Source organism: Diabrotica undecimpunctata, chromosome 2 (assembly GCF_040954645.1).
Source record: "Diabrotica undecimpunctata isolate CICGRU chromosome 2, icDiaUnde3, whole genome shotgun sequence".
Taxonomy (NCBI): Eukaryota; Metazoa; Arthropoda; class Insecta; order Coleoptera; family Chrysomelidae; genus Diabrotica; species Diabrotica undecimpunctata.
This window is the reverse complement of record NC_092804.1, coordinates 37,525,013-37,549,477: the sequence shown is the minus strand read 5'-3', so window position 1 is coordinate 37,549,477 and position 24,465 is coordinate 37,525,013. Positions and strand designations below refer to the sequence as shown.

At 33.8% G+C, this 24,465-nt stretch overlaps 1 protein-coding gene across 4 annotated transcripts in view; it reads left to right on the top strand.

Moving 5' to 3' along the window:
- The window catches only part of Imp (IGF-II mRNA-binding protein), a 318,650-nt gene that overhangs the window by 53,811 nt on the left and 240,374 nt on the right, over window positions 1-24,465 (top strand). The window lies entirely within an intron of this gene.

Genomic DNA, 24,465 nt, shown 5'->3' with positions numbered 1-24,465 from the left:
AACAGCATCATACTGCCAATAATTACATAAGCATCTCTTGCATGATGGCAGACAAGTGCCAACAACAAAAAGCAGATTCAAGCAGCACACAACTGTCTTAGAGACGTTGCAGACGTGCTCAGATACGTCTCTGAGCAATTCCTATTCAGAGACCTAAAACAAATAAGGGTATTGGATATGATGGAGGAAAAAGCCAGAACAAAATTCGCTGAGTTAGAAGACCACCCAGATCGGATCCTGTGAGAGATTTTAAGGTATGATGTGTACCATAGATGGAAGCACAAAAGACCCAAATAGTAAAAATGAGCAAACATAATAAAGTCTAAATAATCTATCAAAAGAAGACAACGCGCTCAGCTCTAAAAAAACTCTACAAAAAACACAAAAAAAGGCTTCGGCCACCAAAAAAATTATCAAAACACTAACAAAAGACACAAGCCACAAAAATCCCAACAAAACCCAAAAAAACGGCCAAGATGGGCCTAAATCCTCGAGCGCCGAGTCAGTGGACTGCGCGTAGCTCAGAACGAGGACTCGGGGCCCGAGCAAGCAATACAGATCAATGATGGATGTCACTAGAGATAGCGGAAATAAAGCACCTTACGCTGGCCTGCATTGTTCGGGGTAGAATTTCGTCGGGGAGACCTTGTACTTAGGACTCCCACAAGACAAGCACTTTGCTTATAAGAGAGCCTCTATAGCGCATCAGAGCGCTATCGGGAGAAAGTGGACGGTCTGAAACATTAGGGCCTGATTACACGAGTTAATCCTCCTCGCTTCAATGAATTGTATCACCCTAATGTCATACTTAAGGGGTGAGCAAGTCCCTCAGGCTGGGTTAAACTATTGCTTGTTTGAGTTCCAGAACATTTTAACTATATAACATTGAAGGGTAATAACTAGAGTTAACTAACTAGCGAAAAATCAGACAAATATTTTTTTCATAGGTCTCGATCTCTGTGGCCTTGACATGAAGGATGCATTTAGAATAAGTCAGATTAAGAAGGCATGTTAGAAAAAACATTTCATATTTTATCAAGAAGAAACCGCAGAACACTTTTTGGATTATTTTGAACGTTTATCCAGGTGGTAATATTTGCGATTAGGTGTAGAAAAGCCAAAAGCAAATTACACTCAAGAGCCATTAATCAGGCTGTGGAAGCTTATTACAGCTTAAAGCTGTAAAATAATAAGAACATAATAATATTTACGAGTTGACCAATAAGATTGGTCAACTCTAAATAAATATATAGGGCTAAAATAAATCTAATTACTTCGAGGTATAAAAAGCCTCACTGAAGCCATTTCTTCGGTTTCTATCTTGCCTCCATCGCTCCTGTCTCTCTTTAAATGCTTTGTGTGTTCCGTGGTACCTTTCAATCAAGCAGCATGACCAAACAAACTTAATGAAAGATACAGTGAACGCTTTCAACGAAATTATTTAATTATTGTGTACAACTCTTTCCACTTTGATTCATTTGTGTTTTGTTAGCTTTGTCAGTGTTTACATTGTATGTGGGTTAGTTGGTGCCTTATTTCAGTTTTGTTTGCGTCTTTAAAGATGATCCTTCTATAACGTCGATACTTTTCTGAGATTGTCTTGGAGACGTTTCATTTTGTTTCACCCTATATGATATTTACACGTTAGGGTATGTAGATTATTGCATCACTTCGAAATTTATAAGATGGGAAGCAAAGGCGGTAGCTCATACTGTAATTAGTATTCAGACTAATCATTTTTCATCTGAGAGTTATTAATTTGGTCATTATAAACTCACGTAGTTGATTTGTAATGAAACTAACGAATCGTAAATAGATAAATCCAAACGAAGACTCTTCCAATTTTCGACGCTATATACAGACTCGATTGATTTTTAATACGTATTTAATAATATACGACAAAAAATGATTTCGATGGCAAGAATAATATAACCAAATTGTAAAATCGTTATAAATAACTGTAGAATTAATAAAATATTTTTTTTGACATGTAAATTAAATATTTTATTCAAATTGTTGGTAATCGTGTAATTTTTTTCTTAAAAACCGCCGAGAAGTGTTTGGTGAATCACACTTTGTTGTGTACATATGAAACAAAGATTTATATCTCGTCTTTGTAGATGGTCGTAATGCCGGAACACCCTGTAAAAGGTACGCGCACGCATTCAAACAGATTTAACGACAACAAAATCCATTGAGTACTTTTTTATTATGGAGATGTTGATCGAACGAGGTTGCATTACCGGGCACGTGACCAAAGAGCAGGTGTTTTTTTCGGTCTTTTCTTTCGTTTTCTTCGGTTGTATACAGGGTTCTGAAACAATATGTCGGATATTCAAAGAAGAACGGACGTTTTGAATCGTTTTATTTTGATATTAACCATCACGAATACTACTTGAGACATTCGATGTACTGTATGCTTTTGAATTTTTTACTAACCCTTAAGCAAGGGGAGCGTATCTGTCTAATGTTAATAATAAAGAACTTTTTTGGGAAACTTTCAAAATCAACACTGAAATGAATTTGAGATGGAGAATGAATATTAGTAATTATTATATTTTATGTATATATGCGGTAGGTGGTGAACAAACTAGAAAAAATAAGCGAAAATATCATTTATAGGATATAAAAATTCAAATTATATATTTGAAACATTTCTGCTCTATTTACTCTCTCACATACTGTTCTGAAGATAGTTTTTGTGGGATTTTACTTTTTTAATATCTTCTAAATTACAATACTTCTAAAATAGATATATGACAATGGAACTATGCAAATAAACGTAGCAGAAGGTCCTATAACAATCAAAATAAGAACAAAAAGATGAGTTAGACAGGGAGAGACTATCTCTCCAAAATATTTACTCTTGCATTAGATGTGTTCAAGAAGTTAAATTGGGAAGAGCACGGAATTAAAATCGATGGCAGATTTTTCAGTCATCTAAGATTTGCCAATGACGTAGTACTCATAAGTAACAATACAGAGGAACAACTCTACATACTAAAGGAGCTTAAACAAGAATCTGCGAAAATCGGTTTAAAAATGAATTTAAATAAAACAAACGTGACGTCAAATCAAAATATCCTATAGACTTAGATGGACGTAAGATCGAAAATGTTGAAGAGTATTATGTATACCTATACCACGTTTTAAACGTTAGATTCAGTGTGGTTTTTAATTGCAAGCAGGTTTGCTATATTTCGCCCATTCTGTGACTTATCATAAATAAATCCTCTTTTTGTATTCAACAGCCTTAATAGCGATAATCCTCTACACGTATCTGCCTAAGACTTTCATTTGCTTTTTTCTTAGCGGTCATCAGACAATTAATAATTTTCTGAAGGTACTTATTAATTATTATTTTTTTAAATTCACTCGTGAACGCTCAAAAAAAAAATATGTTAATAAAAAACGTTTATTAACATATTTTTCATGTTGAAGTATTTTTCATAGTGTTGAAGTTTCAGACTATTTTATGTTAGGCCATTTTGAAAACAATAATTCGAGAAATCATACAAAAATATTTTTAATAAACCCCTTGCGGGATTGAATTATTGTTTTGAAAATTGACTAATAAGAAAATAGCCCAAAATGTTAACACTATAAATGTTTTTTATTTATATGTAGCTATAATAGCTTATAACGAAAACAAGAGAAATCACGATAGTCCTAGGTGATCTCAATGCAAAGATTGGAAAGGGACAAAGCGGAAAGTGTATAGGAAACTATGGTCTGGGAAATCGAAAGGAGAGAGGAGACCGTCTGTTACAATTCTGTCAAGAGCAGAACTTTATTATTACAAACACATTTTTTATGTTACCAAACAGACGACTGTATACATGGCGATCGCCCGCAGATACATCGGAGAAAGTAGTCAGGAATCAGATAGACTACATTATGATCAATGAAAGATACCGTAATGCTGTTAAAGCCGTGAAAGCATATCCTGGATCAGACGTGGCCTCAGATCACAATCCACTTATAGCCAAAATTACACTCACCCTTAAAAATATTAAAAGACATCAAAGAATCCCTACAATAGACACAAGAAAACTTAAAGAACCTAAAGTAAAAGAATGCCTCCAACATGAACTGCATGTGAACTGCAACAAATTGAACACAAACACCAACGATATTGACGAGTACTGGAATCGACTAAAAGATTGTCTACTGGAACCCTGTAAAGAAATATTAAAGACTTCCTCAAGGAGAAAAGAGGAATGGATGAATGACGAGATACTCAATATGATGGAACAACGGAGACAATTTAAAAACAAGGATAACAATAAATACAGAGAGATAAACCACGAGATTAGAAAGACGATAAAGCAGGCAAAAGAAAAATACTTTGAAGAGCAATGCAAAGAGATCGAAGACCTTCAAAATAAATATGATCTGTTTAACCTACACAAGAAAGTCAAAGAACTGGCAGGACTAAGAAAACAAAATCCCACTTGTGCAATTCTGGATAGACACGGTACTGCTATAACACATACGGACGAGAAAATACAAAGATGGGCAGAATATATCGATGAATTGTTCGATGATGAAAGAGGAGATCTGGAGCACATAGAACTTACGTCAGAAGAAATAGGTCCATATATTACAAAAGAAGAAATATTGCACGCATTAAAAACAATGAAGAGCGGGAAAAGTCCTGGACCTGATATGCTTCCTATAGAAATCCTAAAAATTCTAGATGAGAAGCACATTGATGTTTTAGTGACACTTTTGAACCAAATTTATAGTTCAGGCGTATTACCCAAAGAGTGGTTGACATCTATTTTTATTTGTCTCCCTAAAAAGAAAAACGCAAGAGAATGCAGCGATTACCGCACCATTAGCTTAATGTCTCATACGCTAAAGTTACTACTTAAAGTCAACCGAATATATCACAAACTGGACATAGACGTTAATAATACACAATTTGGTTTCCGCAAAGGCCTAGGAACACGTGAAGCTCTTTTTTCACTTAATATACTAATACAAAGATGCCTGGACGTCAATCAAGATATATACGCATGTTTTATTGACTATAATAAAGCATTCGATAAAGTACGACATGAACATTTAATGAATGTCCTGAAATCAAAGAAGATTGACTACAACGACCTCAGGATCATATCAAATTTATACTATAAACAGCGAGCAAAAGTACGTGTTAACGAACAGCTGTCAGAAGAAATTGAAATTAGATGTGGAGTAAGACAGGGATGCGTATTGTCGCCAATTCTTTTCAACGCCTACTCCGAAGAGGTCCTGAAAAAAGCTCTTGAGGGTGAAACAGCTGGAATAAAGGTAAATGGAGTTCCCATTAACAACATTAGATATGCGGACGACACTGTGATTTTAGCCGAAAACATTGAAGATCTTCAGAGACTGGTGACCAGAATAGCAGAGTATGGAAAAGAGTATGGTCTAACAATGAATGTCAAGAAGACGAAATTTATGAGAATATCGAAAACTCAAAGAAATAACGAGAGTCTTCTAATAAACGAAACCAACGTCGAACAAGTGGACAAATATGCATACCTGGGAACAATGATTAACTCTACAAATGATTACAATCAGGAGATAAAAATAAGAATAGAAAAGGCTAGAGCAAATTTCAACAAAATGAGAAGAGTTCTATGTACCAGGGATTTAAAACTGGAACTAAGAGTTAGGTTGGCGAGGTGCTATGTTTTTTCGACCTTATTTTATGGAATGGAATCTTGGACCTTGAATGCTACATCAACGAAAAAACTGGAATCATTTGAGCTGTGGGTGTACAGAAGAATTCTGAAAGTATCATGGACAGAACACGTCACAAACAAAGAGGTTCTGAGAAGGATGAACAAAGAAATGGAAATTTTAAATTCAATAAAAACAAAAAAATTGGAATATCTCGGACATATTACACGTGGAGAGAAATACACCTTGCTCCAACTGATCATGCAGGGAAAGATCCAAGGAAAGAGAAGCATAGGGAGGCGTAGAATGTCATGGCTGCGCAACCTGAGAGAGTGGTACGGATGTACATCAAATGAACTTTTCAGAGCAGCCGTCTCAAAAGTTCGAATAGCTATGATGATTGCCGACCTCCGCCGCGGAGATGGCACTTGAAGAAGAAGATAATAGCTTATAATAGAAAAATTTGTACGGAAGTTGTTTGTTTTAAGATATTTTTTAATTATGAATTAAACATAATAACTTACGTTACTGTTCATCAGCTTCGTACGTGTCACTACAAATAAAATCACTATCACTGTCCGCCCTACCGATGTTTGTAATAATTGGTTGAATATCATCGTCCATCATGCTGTCCTGTCTCCACATATCTGTTTCTTCTCCTATTACGTGTATAATTTTTCCATTTTCTTGGGTAACTTGTGAGTACGCTTCCGTAATTAAATTCCTAACTTCTTCTTTAAACGTTTTGTTGTATGCGGCGATATATCTTTTCATTTCGCTCCATACCAACTCTATGGAGTTGAAGGCTCACAGTGATAGGGCGAAAAGCGGAGAATTTTCAAATTGTGTTGTGCAATATTTTCAATTATATACCGATCGTAATTTGCCCTATAACTGTTGACAACTTCCAACAGTTTTTAAATAATTTTCTTCAAAAAATATATCTTTCGACAGAAGCCATGTTTTTATTTCTTCTTTATTGGAAGCAGTGTTCGGAACTTTCTCCAATTTCCTGCTATGATAAGGAGTATTATCCATCACCATAACTGTTTTTTGTGGCAAATTAAGAATTAATTATGTTTGAACCAATTTTCAAAGAGTGAAGGTAATTCGTCATGGTAACCGAGTGTTTTTCCTTTCCAGAAAAGTCAGTTCTTTACCATTAACAAAGCCGTTTTTACATCCTGCATGTAGGAGGACAAAACAAGGACCACGAGCTGCAGGAGATTTTAAGCCTGTAGTCAGGCCACGAACAAATGCATCTCTATGCGATTTAATGGGCGTGTCTACCTATTCTTTTCATACGCTATGACCTACGTTTACCCATGACTCATCTAAATAGACGATATTGTAGCCTTCTTCGCGCTATCGATGAATTAATTGTTAGTAACAACGACGACATGAAATTTTTTCCTGTTTCTCAATTAAAATCGACTTTCTACAGAGTTTTTCAAACTTTTATTCGATATCGCACAACACACTATATGGTGTGCTTCTTGAAAAATTGGAAAAATGCTCCGCAGCGTTTACTGTTGCCAAAACTGAGTCGCTGGTCTATTTTCCCGAAAGAATTGGTGCACTATTCTACAGAGGCCTTTTCTCTTTTCTGTCTCATCGTATTTATTTTCACGAGATGATTACAGATTTCAGGCTTTTTCTTCAGTTATTGGAGACCAGCAGGTGATGTATATTCCTGGCGCACTTTGCAAATACTTTCAAAAACACCACTCATTTCAGAAACAGGCGTTATTATATTTGATAATGAATCATTATAACGGCGATCCAAATGATAGTTCGTAAAATTAATGATTATCTGCTTTTCTGAAACACCGAAATGTAGCCTGCGTTTTCTGGAACAATAGGGATGTTCACTAATTTTTAAATATTGTTAAATTCAATAGGTTATAACATATATAAAAACATAGCAAACATAAAATTGTTTAAAAATATATATTTCTTAAGATAAATTAATTCTTAATTTCAATTCTGATGGAGGCTAGAAAAACGGCTCCTCGCAGCGAGGCTACGGTGTGTGACGTCAGCAGTCGTATCGACAACTTGTTTTGTATACGTATTTACGAAGTGTGACCAGTTCTTTAAGTATTTAATCACTGATAATGAAGCCAAATAAGTGGTGTTTTGTTCCTGGGTGTCTAAATACATCTAAAAACAATTCTGAGAAGATTTTTATTACAGTTCCAAACAATTTAACGCCATATTCACTTAAAATTGTTAAACCACAGGTTTTTATATCTGTACCTCGGAGGGGTACAACACTATGTCCATTTTTTCAATTTTGACACTTTTACAGACTAATAATTAACTTTTATAACTTTATTTAAAGTAATAGAGCACTAGGTCCTAAACCATTTGCTGATAGAGAAAGTGACCTTTAAAAGAACACCAAGACCATTTTTACTTAGAGGAATAAAACACCATGTGGACTTAATGTTTTGTCCCTCTACGCATGTGAATTACCGCCCGCATATCTCTATGATGAGAGGTAGACTGTTAGTGATCTAATAATAATACTTTTGCCATTTATGGTGTGTTTATAGTGGTTTGTTACTAATAATAAGAACAATGAACCATAATTCTCGTAGGAGAAAGATTCTTGAAGTACCTACTAAAAAGTTCTGCGAATTCTTCTACTGCATTTACAGGTAAGCTACCTTTTTGCTCATTATTTTTAAATTATTAAAAAACATAACCTCAAAAGGATAATGTAGTGATTTGATACCAACCTTAGGCTAGCAATATTATTAAATCTTTTACAACCAATATTATATCATCATCATCATTGGCTTTTACAACTCTTCGTGAGTTTTTGCCGCGTTTACTATTGCCTTCCATTGATTCCGATCCTGTGCTATTATTTCCCATGGCCTTACTTCCATCTTCTCCAGGTATTCCCTGACTGCGTCTTTCCACCTTTTTCTAGGCCTTCCTGTCGATCTTCTACCATCTGGTCTTTCCCAAAACACATTGCTAATCAGTCTGTCGTCATCACTCCGTACCACGTGGCCTGCCCATCTTAATCTATTGGCTTTTATGTATCTTACGATGTTTCCTTTCCCGAAGAGAGTCTCTATTTCATTGTTGTATCTGCTCCTTCATTCATTTGTCACGCTGTCCCTGCAAGGACCATATATAATTCGCAGGATTTTGCGTTCCCATACTAATGGCTTATTGATTTCTTTCTTTCTCAATGTCCATGTTTCACTTCCATATGTCACTGCTGGTCGTATTATGGTTTTGTACATTTGGATTTTGGCACGCCTTGAACCAATATTATACGCCTTGTTTAATTTCAGAATCAAATAATACACCAAGCAATGATGTTTTAAATAAAGAGCATATTATTAGAGATGCCTTGAGTTTTGATAACGAAGATCGGTCTGATATAAACAAAAGTTCTGATAAACTATTCGTAGTGGAAATGAAATAAGATCTGCATACTATGGTCTTACAAATGTTACGGCCTCAATAAAAATTTTAGCATTAATACTTGTTTAAAAAAGTAAAAATTATCATCCAAAAGAGTAGTACCCACATGGAGGCGAACACTGTCTATGCGCTGATACAGCGAAAGAGAAAAAACTTAACATTTCTATTTACACGCCCTGGGACTGGCAGCAGTTAGTCAGACAAACCGCAATGAAATATGCCGTACATAATATGGAACTAGAAGATTTTAAAAATTTAAGGTCTTTGTATGATGTCAAAACATCTTAAAATCCGCATATGATTAATAGAAAAGAGACATTAACAAACAACAAGTTCTTCTGTCAAACTGTGTTTAACTGCAAATTAAATAAAACAGCATTGAAACTCTGTCTTTAAAAAGTAATTTTCATGACGAAAACCAGGAGATTGACCTTGTTAGGTTTCGAAGGCGAGAGCTTACATTGCCAAAAGATTTGCAACTGGTATCACAAAGTCCAATACTTATATCACAACAAAAGTATAAGGATCTATTGGCATTACTGTCATATGTTCCTACATTTTGCCATGATTTTTATCAAAACTTAAAGCATACCTACTAGTAATACTAATAGTGACTATCCAGAAGGAGACTTACTTGAGGATGACTGAGTGGTTTGTACCTAAAATGCCATTTTGGTTAAATACATAGATGTATTATTTGTATTTGTAAAGGTAAATTGTATGGTTAAATAAATTTTGTCAGTAAAAGTCAAATAGGATTGTAGTTGTTATTGAATACCCCATACTAATTCTTACAGTACAATAACTTTATTAGATGGATACAACACCATGTCCGTTAAAAGTGTTAAAAAACACAGGAACAAATTTGTTTTTAATTATAACAAATGTATTATGTAAATAACAATAAACAGAATGTTCTATTAAAATATTGTTTCGATATCTCAATAAATAGCTGCAGCAATAATACTTTTTGGTGAAAAAAAGTTTGAAACTGCTCACCTGTAAAGTTTTAATAATGAACATAGTGTTGATTCCTTCCGAGGCACAGATATTTGCATTTATTTTTTTTCTAACTTGCATAATACCTGCCTTTTCTAGTTTTTCCCTCTCTTTGTAGCAAACACCACTTATTTGGCTTCATTATCACTGTACAAATACTTAAAGAACTGGTTACACTTCGTAAATACGTATACGCAACAAGTTGTCTATACGACTGCTGACGTCACACACCGTAGCCTGGCTGCGAGGAGCCGTTTTTCTAGCCTCCATCAAAATTAAAATTAAGAATTGATTTATCTTAAAAAATATATATTTTTAAACAATTTCATGTTTACTATAGTTTTATATATTTTATAATCTATTGAATTTAATTGAATTTAACTATATTTAAAAATTAGTGAACATCCCTATTACGTGCGCTATTACTAAATTTATCCAAACTGGTAATAAATGACACAACTGACACTATAGAAATAATCGCAATTTTCAAAGTTACTGCAACTCTATAGATTTTAACGCTAATCAGTTCATTATGGGAAACGTTATTAAATATGTTTTTATTTCCTAATAAATAATTATGAACTTATTAAGGCAAAAAGCTCGGGTTCGTTTGGAAAAATATCCCCACGAGAATTTTTTACGTAATCACTTCCATCATATACCCCAAACTAAGGTTCAAGAGGTCGCTCAGGCGAAAAGTTGTTCAATTTTTTTTTAAGAAATTGTAGTAATAAACTTTTTCGGCCGAACAAATTTTTTTTATACTTTGGATCAATCTGAATAAAATAATTCTCTTGTTGGTTTTCGACCTAAATTCAAGTTTAAATCTTGTTCTATCATTTCCCGATAAGTATTTTGGGCCTATTTTAAAACATTGTTTTTTAATCATTAATGAAGCGCTTATGACAGGATGGACGCACAACAAGATCTAGGGCACAAATTTTTGCTGGTTTAAATTCTCATTGTACAAATGAGCGCTCGCCCTGCAATACGCGCTTCATTATCAATTAAAAAGCAGTGGTTTAATAGTTATTTATATACCAAGGGTGTTATTAAGATGATTACGCTCGTAGAGCAACATAATCCAGCCAAATTTCTTTGATTTTTGTACAAATTGAAACATACTTGCTGTGTTTCAGCATTTAAATGCATTCGAATCTTCTTTACAGGTACTTTTTTTTTCAGGAAATAGATTCACAGCGATATTGGCACCGGCACTTTCTATAAAATCAGTGTTTTTATCGTGCGCAATATTTTCAACCACATTGTCCACGGACGCCATATCACTATTCAAAATAATTTAATTTCAGTAAACAACACCCTACACTCTATTAAACGAACTGCTCCCAAACTAAAACGCTTCGCACAAGCATCCGGTCGGTTGTAAAAAAGATAAGGGATCAAATTTGGCCGCATTTAAAGCGTTCCACAATATACGTTACCACCACTAGGCCTATATACAAAACTACCTTTGATCAAGGTAGTAAATTTGTAATCTTTATTAAGCTATAATAGTTGTTAAACTATATTATATATAAAATATTGTCGTGCATGAGCTCAAAATCTCGTGTTTTAACTATTTTATCGTCGTTGTCTAATAATTAAGATTATACTACATAGTATTGGGTTTTCCCATCTCCCATATAATCGTGTGGACCATTCTTATTTTTTTTTTTTTTTTTTTAATTAAAGCGCTTATGGTCTGATTTTTTTAACTAAACTATTTTAATATGAAGTGTCAACTGTATGGAGTTCAGTGTTTGAATTTTGTTGATTCAATCTTTAGGTCAATACAATTCAGTACCCTGTACATATCTTAAGTAACGAGCCACTTATCGATTTATTATGATTCTGGCGAATTTCTCGACACCAGCTGAAAAGGACGTCGATGATCGAGATTATTATGATTACATTGAATATTGCAATTTTATGAGAGTGGAACGCGTTGTGGATGTGACGGTTAATAATTCATTATTTGGTTTTAAGAGGCTAATGATTGTGCCTCCTGGAATACAGGAGTTACAACTTTGTGGAGTTTTTACGCCACGTTAAGGTAACAACAGTTGGATTTGGGGCTGATAAGAAGGTACCGTTACAGAATAAAACGCAAGGCTATTACTTCTAATTGAAAAAATGAAAACTGGTTGAATCAATAGAAAATGAAATAAAAATGTTACTTCCCTATTTGATCCTTAAGTCGTTTTATATGTGTAGAATTTAAAATTTTTCATAATATAATACGTATCTCCAAACTGTATGCTGCCATTTTCTTCTAAAATTTCGTTTAGAAAAATGGTCGGTAGTGAAAAATATTGTGATGTCAGATAGTAAAATACTATGTGCATTACTTATGTGATGGAGGAACTGAAACAATTCATCATTAGCCATAGAAAATTATAGTATGCGAAACCGGTCGTTGGTGGTAGAATAAATTGATTTTAAGTCTTATTCTTATTTCTCTTTACCTAAATTGAAATGGACTCATACAGGCAAAATATTCAATAAACTATAGTACAGTTCCTAATGGTTGACAGTACAATACCTTCATTATTTATTCGCAAAGAGAACTATCTCTTACAGAGTAAGAGATATCATACTCATAATATTACAAGTGATTGACTGTTTGACCTCATAATCATCATCATCATTTAACCCGGGTCTATCCACTGCTGGATATAGGTCTCCCTCAGTCTTTTCCATGTATTTCTGTTTTGTGCTGTTTGCATCCAATTTTTGTCGATCCGTTTTATGTCATCAGACCATCTTGTTGGTGGACGACCTCTACTTCGATGTGCTTCTTGTCTCGGTCTCCACTGTATTATTCGCTGTGTCCATCGCTGTGACCTCATAATATAATTGGGTATTAAAGTTGGAAGTAAAAGAGTCTTTAAAACCACCTCAAATATTGCAAAAAATCAGTGGATGACACAGAAAATCCTAGATCTGATGGAAGCTCAACGGAAACATAAAAATAGAAATATTAACAAATACCGGGAAATCAACAAATTCATAAAAAGAAAAATAAAGCAAGCCAAAGAATCTTGGATCCAGAATTTATGTACAGAAATAGAAGACCTCAAAAAAAATACGACAATTTCAACCTGCACAGGAAACTTAATTATATCTCCGGAATTGGGAAACTGAAAAATACTCACCTACTAGACGGAAAAAAAGAGTACAAAGAATGGGAGAGATACATCAGATACATTTTACATAATGATATTGTTGTTATCTCCAAATCCTTCCTGTGAGCATTTCTGGATAAGAATCGGAAAAATGCTAAAAAATATAAGACGAAAATTCATTCAAACTTCGTTTTTTGTTTTGCTTTCGATTCGTTCAATCACGAAACAGTAGTATAAAGATAAAGTGTGCAAAAATGTGTTTCAGCAAAATCGCACGAAAAAAACAAAGTTCTATAACTCCGGTAATATTGTTCGAAGTTACTTCTTTTGCGATCTGCTAAATACCTCGATAGTCCCTGTTTCGGCCTTCCTTCGGCTCGCGGAGATAAGAATACGGCCGAGGCAAGAAGGCCCTGCCTGTCGTAAGAGGCGACTAATGGGTAGGAATCGAGAGGTGGAGAGCCGTCGCCTGAGGTTTCGGGTTTGTAGAAACGCACACGGTCGCTTAGGCGACACGGTCACCGGTCTACATTCCTAGTATCCGAGACGAGACTCTCGTGGGACCACTCTACTCTCATTCCAAAAGAACCTGGCGAGGTCGAATGAGCTGGGCCCGTACATACCTCTCCTGGCCTAGTGTCAGGCGTGGTGTGGGTGCCCCGGCACGTACCCGTCGGGAGATTCAAGAGTGGTAGAGGAGAGATCCCCGGCGGCGACCTGTCTAGATAACGGGTAGGTGAGGTAATCGCAACACAGGTACTACGGGGAAGGTGGAGCCCCATGAAACGTTTCTTGCATACGTGGCATGGCACCTTCACTTTGGTGTTGGACTCGTAGGGGCAGTGGATTCGCTAACGGTCATATAGCTAACGGTCATATAGCCGACAGGCCAGGTGGACCAGGGTCCTGCCAAATTTTATTTGGAGGGCACAAAGCATAGCAAAGTCACTGTTTCGGCAAGTACAGTGGTTTAAATAATCGGTCTCCGAGATAAAAAATTGAATAATTTAAAAACCACTTGATCGATCTAGCTGAGATTTAGCACACTTCAATAACTCATTAATTGCCATAATTTCAAATAGCTAGATTACATGTCATTATTAAAAAAAGAAAGTTGTTAACATTTATAAATTACTACAAACATACGGGTTTTTTGGAATTATCCCGGTCAATTGATATTAATTTTGAAACTCGCAAATGAAAGAACGTTTTAAGATCTACAACTATTATTTGAATCATTTTTCTATAAAATGCTTAAGAAATGTTTTATAGTCAAAAAATGATTTTTTCACATTTAATGATTGTTTAAAAAAACAGCAAAAATAACCTGACGTCTTCAAGTATTTATCATCAGTAGGCTTAGGCAAATATGCAAATTGCATATTTTGCATATAATGCATAAAAAATGCAAAAATGTCCAATTTTGCATATTTTTATAAAAGAGCATAAACTGCATATAATTTGAAAATTTGGTGTTAACTATATATTTTTATATTCAAACTTACAGATAGCATGAAAATGCCAATATTTAATTTTGTTTTATAGTCACTTGGTATTCAAATTCTTGGTATAGTAACTAATAAAAGACAGCGGCTTATAGTTTTGTCACGTTTTGTCCTGGAATTAAAGGTTTGTGTTTGCCAGTTTATGTCTCTAGGTAAAAAATTTTATTTTGACGGTCAGTTTCACTTGGTTTCACTTTTGTTGTAAAATTGGAGGCGTAAACAACGTGTATTTCTAATTGTGAATAATTATTGTGCTTTGAAAATGCCGAAAATAAGCAATGTTTCAACTTGGATAAAACCTTACAAAGAGCTATCTATGGATATGGATAAAGTTTATTGCTCATGTTGTGGCAAAACCGTAAGTACATATGTATTATTTTTTATTTTATTTTAAAAATTTACACGATGGTACAAACAAAGATTTTAAAATTGGAGATTATGTTTAAGAAAAGTACCGACACAAGGCTAGTTCGCAATAAATAAATCGATGTATTTTTTTTTTAAGCATTCTTTAAACTCCTTGCGATAAAAAATATGACTCCTTGCGATAAAAAATATGATACCTATTTAAAATTCAAATCATTCAATAGTCCACTGAAAGGTCGCTAACATTTTTTTCTAACAAAAGCATAGTTTGTTTTAATTTTGCTAAAAACAAAAACATATCCTATATTGGACTTAATTAATTAAGTGCTTTTAATTTATGCTCACAGTATTTTTTCTTTAAATGTAAACAGAAAAGACCAAGAGCCTCTTGTAAATATTTGGGTGTTCTTTCTTCTTGTACAGTCATTTCTTAACATTTTCAAGATAACTACACCGATTTTTATTTGATTTAATTAAATATTTTATTTGTTATGCAAAAACGGTTCATTTTTAGTTTTTTTCTACAATGTTAGATTTTTAAAATGGGTACAACTATAGAATATTTATATTCTTTTTTAAATTTCATCTGAAAAAAAAAATTCAAATAGATCAGCATGTCAGAACCGCGAAACATTTAGCTAAAAAAGTAAAAACCACATCCGGTGAATATCAACCTTCAGTGTCCAAGTGCTTTCAGTCAAGTTCCAAAAAACAAACCGAACAAGAAACTTTTAACGAAGACTTGTGTCGTGCATTAGTAATATACCGCTTCTAATATACCGCTTTCAAAATTATCTAATGAAAACTATTTTAAAAAAATATTGCAAACAAAACATTCCCAGTGAACGAACTCTAAAGAGAAACAATGTCAATTTGTTATACTCCTCAGTTATCCACAACATAAAAGCCGAAATATTTTCTAATATACCGCTTTCAAAATTATCTAATGAAAACTTTAGTTCTTTTTTAAAAAAATATTGCAAACAAAACATTCCCAGTGAACGAACTCTAAAGAGAAACAATATCAATTTGTTATACTCCTCAGTTATCCACAACATAAAAGCCGAAATCGGTAATAATTACTTTTACATATTATGTGTGGACGAGACCACTGACTCGTCAGGAAGATACATTGTGCACTTATTAATTGGTGTACTTAGCGATGAAACCTTTCCAAAATCGTATTTAATTTCCTCCTAAGCAAGTGGAAAAAACCAACGCTCTAACAATATTACAGTTTCTACAAGAAGCATTCATCATCAGCCTCTCTCAATCCACTGCTGGACATAGGTCTCCCCTGTTTGTCTCCAAAGTGTTCTATCTTGTGCTTGCTGTATCCAGTTTTTTGTACAAGAAGCATTAGCAAACTTTTTTCTTCCTTCTGCTGTGCCTAATGATAAATTATTGCTTATTTTATCTGATGCCGCACCAGATATGGTGAAAGCAAGACAAAATTTAAAAATATTTTATCCAAACTTAATACATGTCACTTGTTTAACGCATGGAATAAACAGAGTTGCGGAGGAAGTAAGAAAAACATTTTCACTAGTTAACAGTTTAATAGCGAGCGTCAAAAATTTATTCCGAAATCACCTGTAAGAATACAATGTTACAGAGATATGCCTCCTGCTGTTCCACTGCCACCGCAACCCATTTTAACACGTTGGGGAACATGGTTGGAAGCAGCTAATTTCTATGCTGACCATTTTCTTGATTTAAAAAAATAATTACCCTTTTAACGGATGATAGTTTCCAATCTTTATTGGAAGCTAAGCAAGCCTTCCAAAATAATATCCTCAAACAGCAACTGGCATTCATAAAATCAAATTATAGTCTTGTCCAGAAAACTATAACTCAATTAGAATCCTCCAAATTATCATTATTAGAGAGTACAGTTTTAATAAAAGAATTTGAGTCATTGTGTCAGAACGTTAAAGGTACTATTGGAAAGGAAATTTTTGAAAAATTTAAAGTAACCATGGAAAAAAATAGTGGTTACCAGGTTCTTTCTGAAGTGGTTCAAGTACTAGCTGGGACATTTTCCGAACCACTTAATTTAGAACCATCTATTATAGTAAATTTGAAAAATGCCCCAGTTACATCAGTTGATGTCGAAAGAAGTTTTTCTATTTACAAATATATGTATTCAGATAGAATCCATAAGTTTTTATTAGAAAATTTTGAACATCATTTGATAATCTATTGTTACCACAATTCAAAATAATATTTATGTGTTAAAATAATTGTATATGTTATGTATTTATAATATTGTAAGTATTTTTGTAAATAAAAAAATTCATACTTTTAGAACCTCATATACCTTTTAGAACGTTTAAAATCTTTATATGATTTTTTCACATATTGACTGGGGTAAAGTATGTACGAGATATATCAAACGTTTCAGTTATTATCTTGTAGTTGTAAAACATAATTATACGCGTTAAAAATGCAAAATAAATTAAAATCTAATTTGAAAAAGTTTTAAAAATCTTGCAACGTCTTTCTCTTACAGGTGTTTCTAAACCTCTGCTGAGATATTCGTCACACGTCGAACATAAAACGAATTTTTGGCAACCGAGAAGCCAAGATAAACCCTCTAGCTTAAGGGTATTACATATTTTTCGTCCTTATTCTGCTTGTGTAAATACGTCCAAACGATTAAAAGCGAGATTAGAGTGTATCTTATATCCCCTTAATGAATTTAAAATATACGCCGTTTATCTTAGCGTGTAATCGTGAAAAGGAAATTTTTAATTTTTAATGCTCGTCCTGGTATCAGATTGAAATGTACATTCAAAACGTATTAAGTTAATTAGCCTCCAGGCTTTTCTATATTGATTGCTATTCTAATTTGATATTCTACATTGAAAAAATTTACATTTTGTACTTTGTCTTAACAATCAAGTTATAAAAGATTTCGATTCCTGTCTTCTAATTTAGTACTTTTTCCACATTATCCTTGTTTTCCATATTTTAATAAGAATGTTTCCTTCTTATTTGAATAGATCATTATGATACTTATAATGCTATATATACTATATAACTATAGATCGCTACTTGGTATAAAAAGTCAGTTACCATTATTTACACTTTAATTTCCGTTACTGTAGAAACATTTATCTTTCAGTAGATCGCATTTTAAACAGTATCTTAACTTTATTCTTCTTCTTTAGGTGCCGTGTCCGTATTCAGACGTTGGCCATCATCATGTTTACAACTTCTTGAAACCGTTCTCTATTGACTGCTGTGCGAAATAATTCTCTGAAAGTCTCTTTCGACCAATCCAACTCTCTCCTTCCACGTTTCCTTGTATTATAGGCTGAAGTCAATGGTATTTGGGTCCTCTAATTATATGGCCGAAGTATTTCATTTTTCTTTTCTTTATGATGTTATGAGCAAGCGTTCTGATTCATCATTTTAAGAATATCTTCATTGGAAGTGTGCGAAACCCATGATATTTTTAGGATCCGTCGATAGCACCACAATTCGAATGCTTCTAATTTGTTAAGCATTGTGTTTTTTAATGTCCATGTCTCACAACCATATAATAGGATAGACCACACATAACATTTCAGGACCTTCTTGCGAATATGTGTCGACAGGTTTGTTACACAAAACTGGTTCCCAGGTCACAAAAGCCTTATGAGATATTTCGATCCTGGTTATTATCTCTTCAGAGTCACAATTTACATCAATTCACATTTACAGCTGCCGAGGTATTTAAAATGGTTTACGCGTTCTATCTCCTCTACATTAAAGAAAGCAAACCAGAATCTATATTAATCTTTCCCACCGCCATCCACTTTGGTTTTGTTATGTTGATTTTAAGGCCTCTCCGATAACCTGCTTCACTGACTAGATTTACTAATGTTTGGAAATCTTGTAAATTTTCTGCAAGAACGGTTATAACGTCAGCGTATCTGATGATATTGATTACTTCTCCGCCTAGTCTTACTCCCTCTTGTCTTATCATCCAAAGCCTCCCTAAAGATTTCTTCAGAGTACAGATTAAAAAGACTGGGTGATAAAACATAACCCTGTCGTACTCCACGTTTGATGGGTAGGCACAGAAGGAATACTCGATTTTGTATAATTCGTAAAAGTTTCTTCATCAAAGTGTGTGGCTCATCAAACTGATTAGTTTAAAATCACTACATTTTTTAGGCCTGTTTTTCGTTGATAATGTTATAAACAGTGACTCCAACCGATCACCTGATATTATTCCTTCGTTGTAAATTTTGTTAAAGGTAGTTAAGTAGATAATGTTTTCCTCGTCCAAAAGTTTAAGTAGCGCAACAGAGATCTGATCTGGTCCAGGTGCTTTATTATTTTCGGCTTGTTGTATCGCTCGTCTGATTTCTGATTTCAGTATACTGGGACCTCTGTCTAACAGGTAGTACGTGTATGTGTATCATTTTCTCGAGAAGCATCGTCAAAATCTGATGTATCTCTCCCATTCTGTGCACTCTTGCTCGTGATCACAAATTTTTCCGTTTAGTACGTGAGCATTTTTCAGTCTCCCAATTCCGGATATATATTTAAGTTTCATGTGGAGGTTGAAATTGTCGTATTTTTTTTTGAGGTCTTCTATTTCTGTACATAAATTCTGGATCCAAGATTCTTTGGCTTGCTTTATTTTTCTTTTTATGAATTTGTTGATTTCCCGGTATTTGTTAATATTTCTATTTTTATGTTTCCGTTGAACTTCCATCAGATCTAGGATTTTCTGTGTCATCCACTGATTTTTTGCAATATTTGAGGTGGTTTCAAAGACTCTCTTACTTTCAACTTTATTGCTAATTATATTATGAAGTCAAATAGTCAATCACTTGTAATATTATGAGGACCACGATAAGTAAAGACTGATGAATGTTTATTTGTCACCACGATAGGTCCACCTATCGTGGATCAATATTTTATTGTTTTTGCCAAGATAAGCCTGTATAACAAATTTTATTAAAATAATATAATTTATAATAGGTTTCCAGATTTCTGTCACTTAATATATTTTCAGCGATAAGTCATAGACACAAGAATACTTCACAATACAGTAACCTATGGCGACATAGATGTTAGGAATCTATAGCTACATAGAAGAAACAAAAAGAGGACAGTAACTGATTAGTTAAAGATGGCTCATATTTTTATTATACTTTTATACTAGCATTTTGTTTAATGTATCATAATAACAGTATATAAAATTTGCCAAATTTTTCATAAGAGCTGGACAACCTGTACTATCGCCACAGCAGCGTCAAAGTGCAAAGAATTGTTAAAGGAAAAGTACGCCGAGGTACCCCTTTGTTCCACAGAACTATTTTGCATCTAAAACGCATAAAGTCAGACGGTGGTCAATGCCACACATATGTTATGTTTTCTTGTTGATTGGTGGTGAGGTCCTTAACGAATTCTCGGAAGTAGACGGCCAAATTGCAGACTAACGTTTTATAGTTTCTAACGTTTTTCGGACAAATTAAAACAAAAAATACAAAAATGTGTGTTACCAATTAATACAGTAATGGAAAAACTAGTTTAAAGCGCTGGCGCTGTAGGAAAAAATGTGTTAAAATAATTTTTACAATAATATTTCACAATCATGTACAAAATTATGCATTATGTATTAGACCTTTTTTTTTGTAAATGTTTTTCTTAAGTCATATTATTTATGGAATTTAGAAAAGTAAAACTTAAGTTTTCTCAGGAAAGAAATTAAAAAAATTTATTTTTTTTGAAATTTTATTGTCTTTATCAAATGTCAAACATAGTAAAAGCATTCTTCTTCTTCCTATGCCGTCCCCATTAACGGAGGTTGGCGACCACATTTTTAAAGGCTTCTCTATCTTTTGCAACGTGGAATAATTCGTCTACAGTCATGTTTGTCCAGTCTCGAATATTTCGCAGCCATGACTTCCTCTTTCTACCTATTCCCTTTTTGCCATCGACTCTACCCTGCATGATGACCTGCAGAAGACTATATTTATTATTTCTTAGTATGTGTCCAAGGTATGCAGTCTTGCGTACTTTTATCGTTCTCAACAATTTTTTTGTCTCGTAAAAGCATTAATCATCATTAATTGCATCAGAGTAGGCCACTGCATACTAATCTCTTCAAAAAATGATCTTTCTTCCTCTGGTATGTCCATTAGCTTGCATATATCTTCAATTTTTTTCTTAATCGGTACTTTACCATTCGGATAGGCCAGTACTGTTGGTAAACATAGAATTCTATCACTTATTTAAAGTTTAAAGTTGTTAGTGACAAAATTAGACCGTGTAGTGGAAGCCTGTGACAGATACGGCATGAAATTAAACTGTAAGAAGACCAAAATTCTTGTAGTAAGTAAAAACGACGTAATACAGCACCAATTTACAGCTAATAATGAACCCTTGGAAATAATCGACAAAATTATATACCTTGGATGCAGCCTAAATAAGGAATGGGACCACTCACAGAAAATAAGATGTCGTATAGAAAAGACGAAAGCTGTCTTCAATTGCATAAAGAAGATTTTATGTAATATGCACCTGAACATTGATATAAGAACACAAGTCTTAAAATGCTATGTATTTTCTACCCTTTTATATGGAGTCGAAGCCTGGACCTTGACGGAGGCAACATCCAAACGATTAGAAGGCTTCGAAATGTGGTGCTACCGCCGCATGCTCAGAATTCCCTATATCCATCATGTTACAAACAACACCGTAATCCAACGTATGAATAAAGATCCGGAAATTATGCGTATCGTGAAAATCAGAAAGATGACATACTTAGAGCATACTTCTACAAGATAGAAGGCAAAAGATCTCAAGGGCGCAGAAGGACATCGTGGTTGAAGAACATCAAACAGTGGGCAGGGATGACTACCATACATCTATTTAGAGCAGCAACAAAGGTCAAAGGTCAACGGTCAACAAAGTTGTATGGACCAACGTGATTGCCAACATCCACAGAGGATTGGCACCAAAAGAAGAAGTGACAAAATTATTCAATTTTACGATACGATGGTCAGCGGACCCAAATATAAAAAAACCGCAGAGTGCTACCATTTAAAGGGTGTGCGTTTTTAAGAAAGGACAGTATTTGTCCCTATGCACTAGGGTGCATTTGTGTGAATTCTATGCGGCTTTCGTACATATACATCTACAGAAAAGTTGTTCAAAATTAAATTTCCTAACGAAATTTCACCTTTTAAAGACAAAAATAATTTTTTTGACAAAAATATATTCAAAAAACGAAAACGAAGCAAAAAAAAACAGACACAGACGCGATTTTTATTTTTTACCCAATAACTTTTTTCACTGTGGCAACTTGCAGTCTGCTAAGTATGACTCTTTTCACTATTTTACTGATTGCTGGGAGTAAGCTAATCGGCCTGTAATTTTGCTGGAACGTGGTGTCCTATCCTGGCTTTGGGATCATAATGACATGGGCTTACTTCCATCGCCATCAGTTTGGGAAGAGCCTGTATCTCAGTATAGCGGTTGTTAAATTCGTTAGAAATACTATAGCTTTCGCCGGTAGATATTTCAGAGCTCTGTTTGTGATCTCGTCTAAATCAGGTGCTTTCTTTGGAGAACTATTCGTTTTCTTTCTGTGGAGATGTTGGAAGAATGATTTTGTTTGGTTTCTCGGGCCATTCTTATTGTTCCTCGACTTTTTCTATGAAGTCTATGTCTTATTATTTTTTTAAGTTTAGTACCAATCAAAATTTAGCGGTCTACGGTTCTTTCAAAGTCCTTTGCAATGTCTAGAGTACGAAGACCCTCAAATTTCCATTAACTCGAAATTGATAGGGTGCGGATAGTTGGTCTAAAGGAAGGCGAACTTTCTTTTCGGAAAATTGCGAATAGACTCCACAGAAGTTATTAGGGTTATGGTGTGGGATGCAATCGCTTACGGTTCAAGGTCACCTTTAATCTTCGTCAAAGAAAAAATGTCAGCTCAGCGATACGTAGAAGAAATTCTGGAAATTATTTTTTTATTGGTTTGAAGTGTCAGTTGTGTGAGTTTTTAAGACATTTGTTAATATATATATATATATATATATATATATATATATATATATATATATATATAATTTAATATTAACCCTATATATATATATATATATATATATATATATATATATATATATATATATATATATATATATAATATACATATTATCTCTTGTCAAACCAGTGATGTTCCGACTCGTAACTCTATTTTACTTTATCTTTCGTTTTGTGTTTTTAACAGCTGGAAACCCTAATTTTCGACCATTTTTCTCAGACAATCTTATATCATCATATTACCAAAAACATTAGCTTTAATTTGATATAAAAAACATGCATATACGCCTTGAGCATCGTACTTTATTTAAAAAATAAATGAACGAAATAAAATTTTTGGTCAAAAATTAATTACTAGATATTAATTGAATTAGAAATATTTGCGGCCACTTTTGACTGGCAGCCTATTATCAATGTATTTCCCTAATTTTAAATGTATGTAAAAATGTGAGTTTGATGAACTACGTTATGAACCTAGTGATCCTTACAGTGGGATCTTTTACTATGAATATTTTATCTGATTACTGAATTTGATTCTTTTGTATAATTATGACATTTAATATGATATTTAACTACTTTATTTGATATGATATTTTATTACTTTATTTGATTATTTTGTGGTACGTGTGACATTTGATATTTTTTAATATATTTTGATTTAGTGCATTTTACCATCTCTTCTTTAATGATATTTGATTTTCTCTTTGTTTTGTGAATATCCCATTTCTGTTTTTTTCTTGGATATGATATTTCTATGATATCCAAATTGATCCAGTCGTCTGGATTTAGACTTAACTAAAGAAATCTCGTTGATTTCTTTAGTTAAGTCTATGTTTACCGAGAACATTACGTATCTGGTCATAGTCTTTGGTGTTTCCTATCTTAGCGTAAAGTCTCCAATAACTAATAAGATATACTTACATGGTATGTTGGGGATGACCTGTTCTAGTTGATCATATTCCGAATCAGTGCTAGTCTTTTATAGTTAACATGTATATAACAATAGTCTTGTAAGGTCTGGAGTTTAATATTTTGATAAAACGATCTTTGATGTGGCCTTCCAATGTGTTTCTGCGATCTCACATACTGATACATTCACCCTGCAAATTTCTTTTTTTAAAATATAGAATTGTTCAGGTTGAAGAAGGTCTCGGTAAATTTCATTTTCGAATAATATCGAAGGTTAAAACGATCTCGTCCGGTCTATATCCTGCTTGGGTTGCTTAGTCGCTCACATTCACATTCCCGGTTGCACACTTTTTACTAATCGACCCAGAATCCAACAATCACTCGAACCA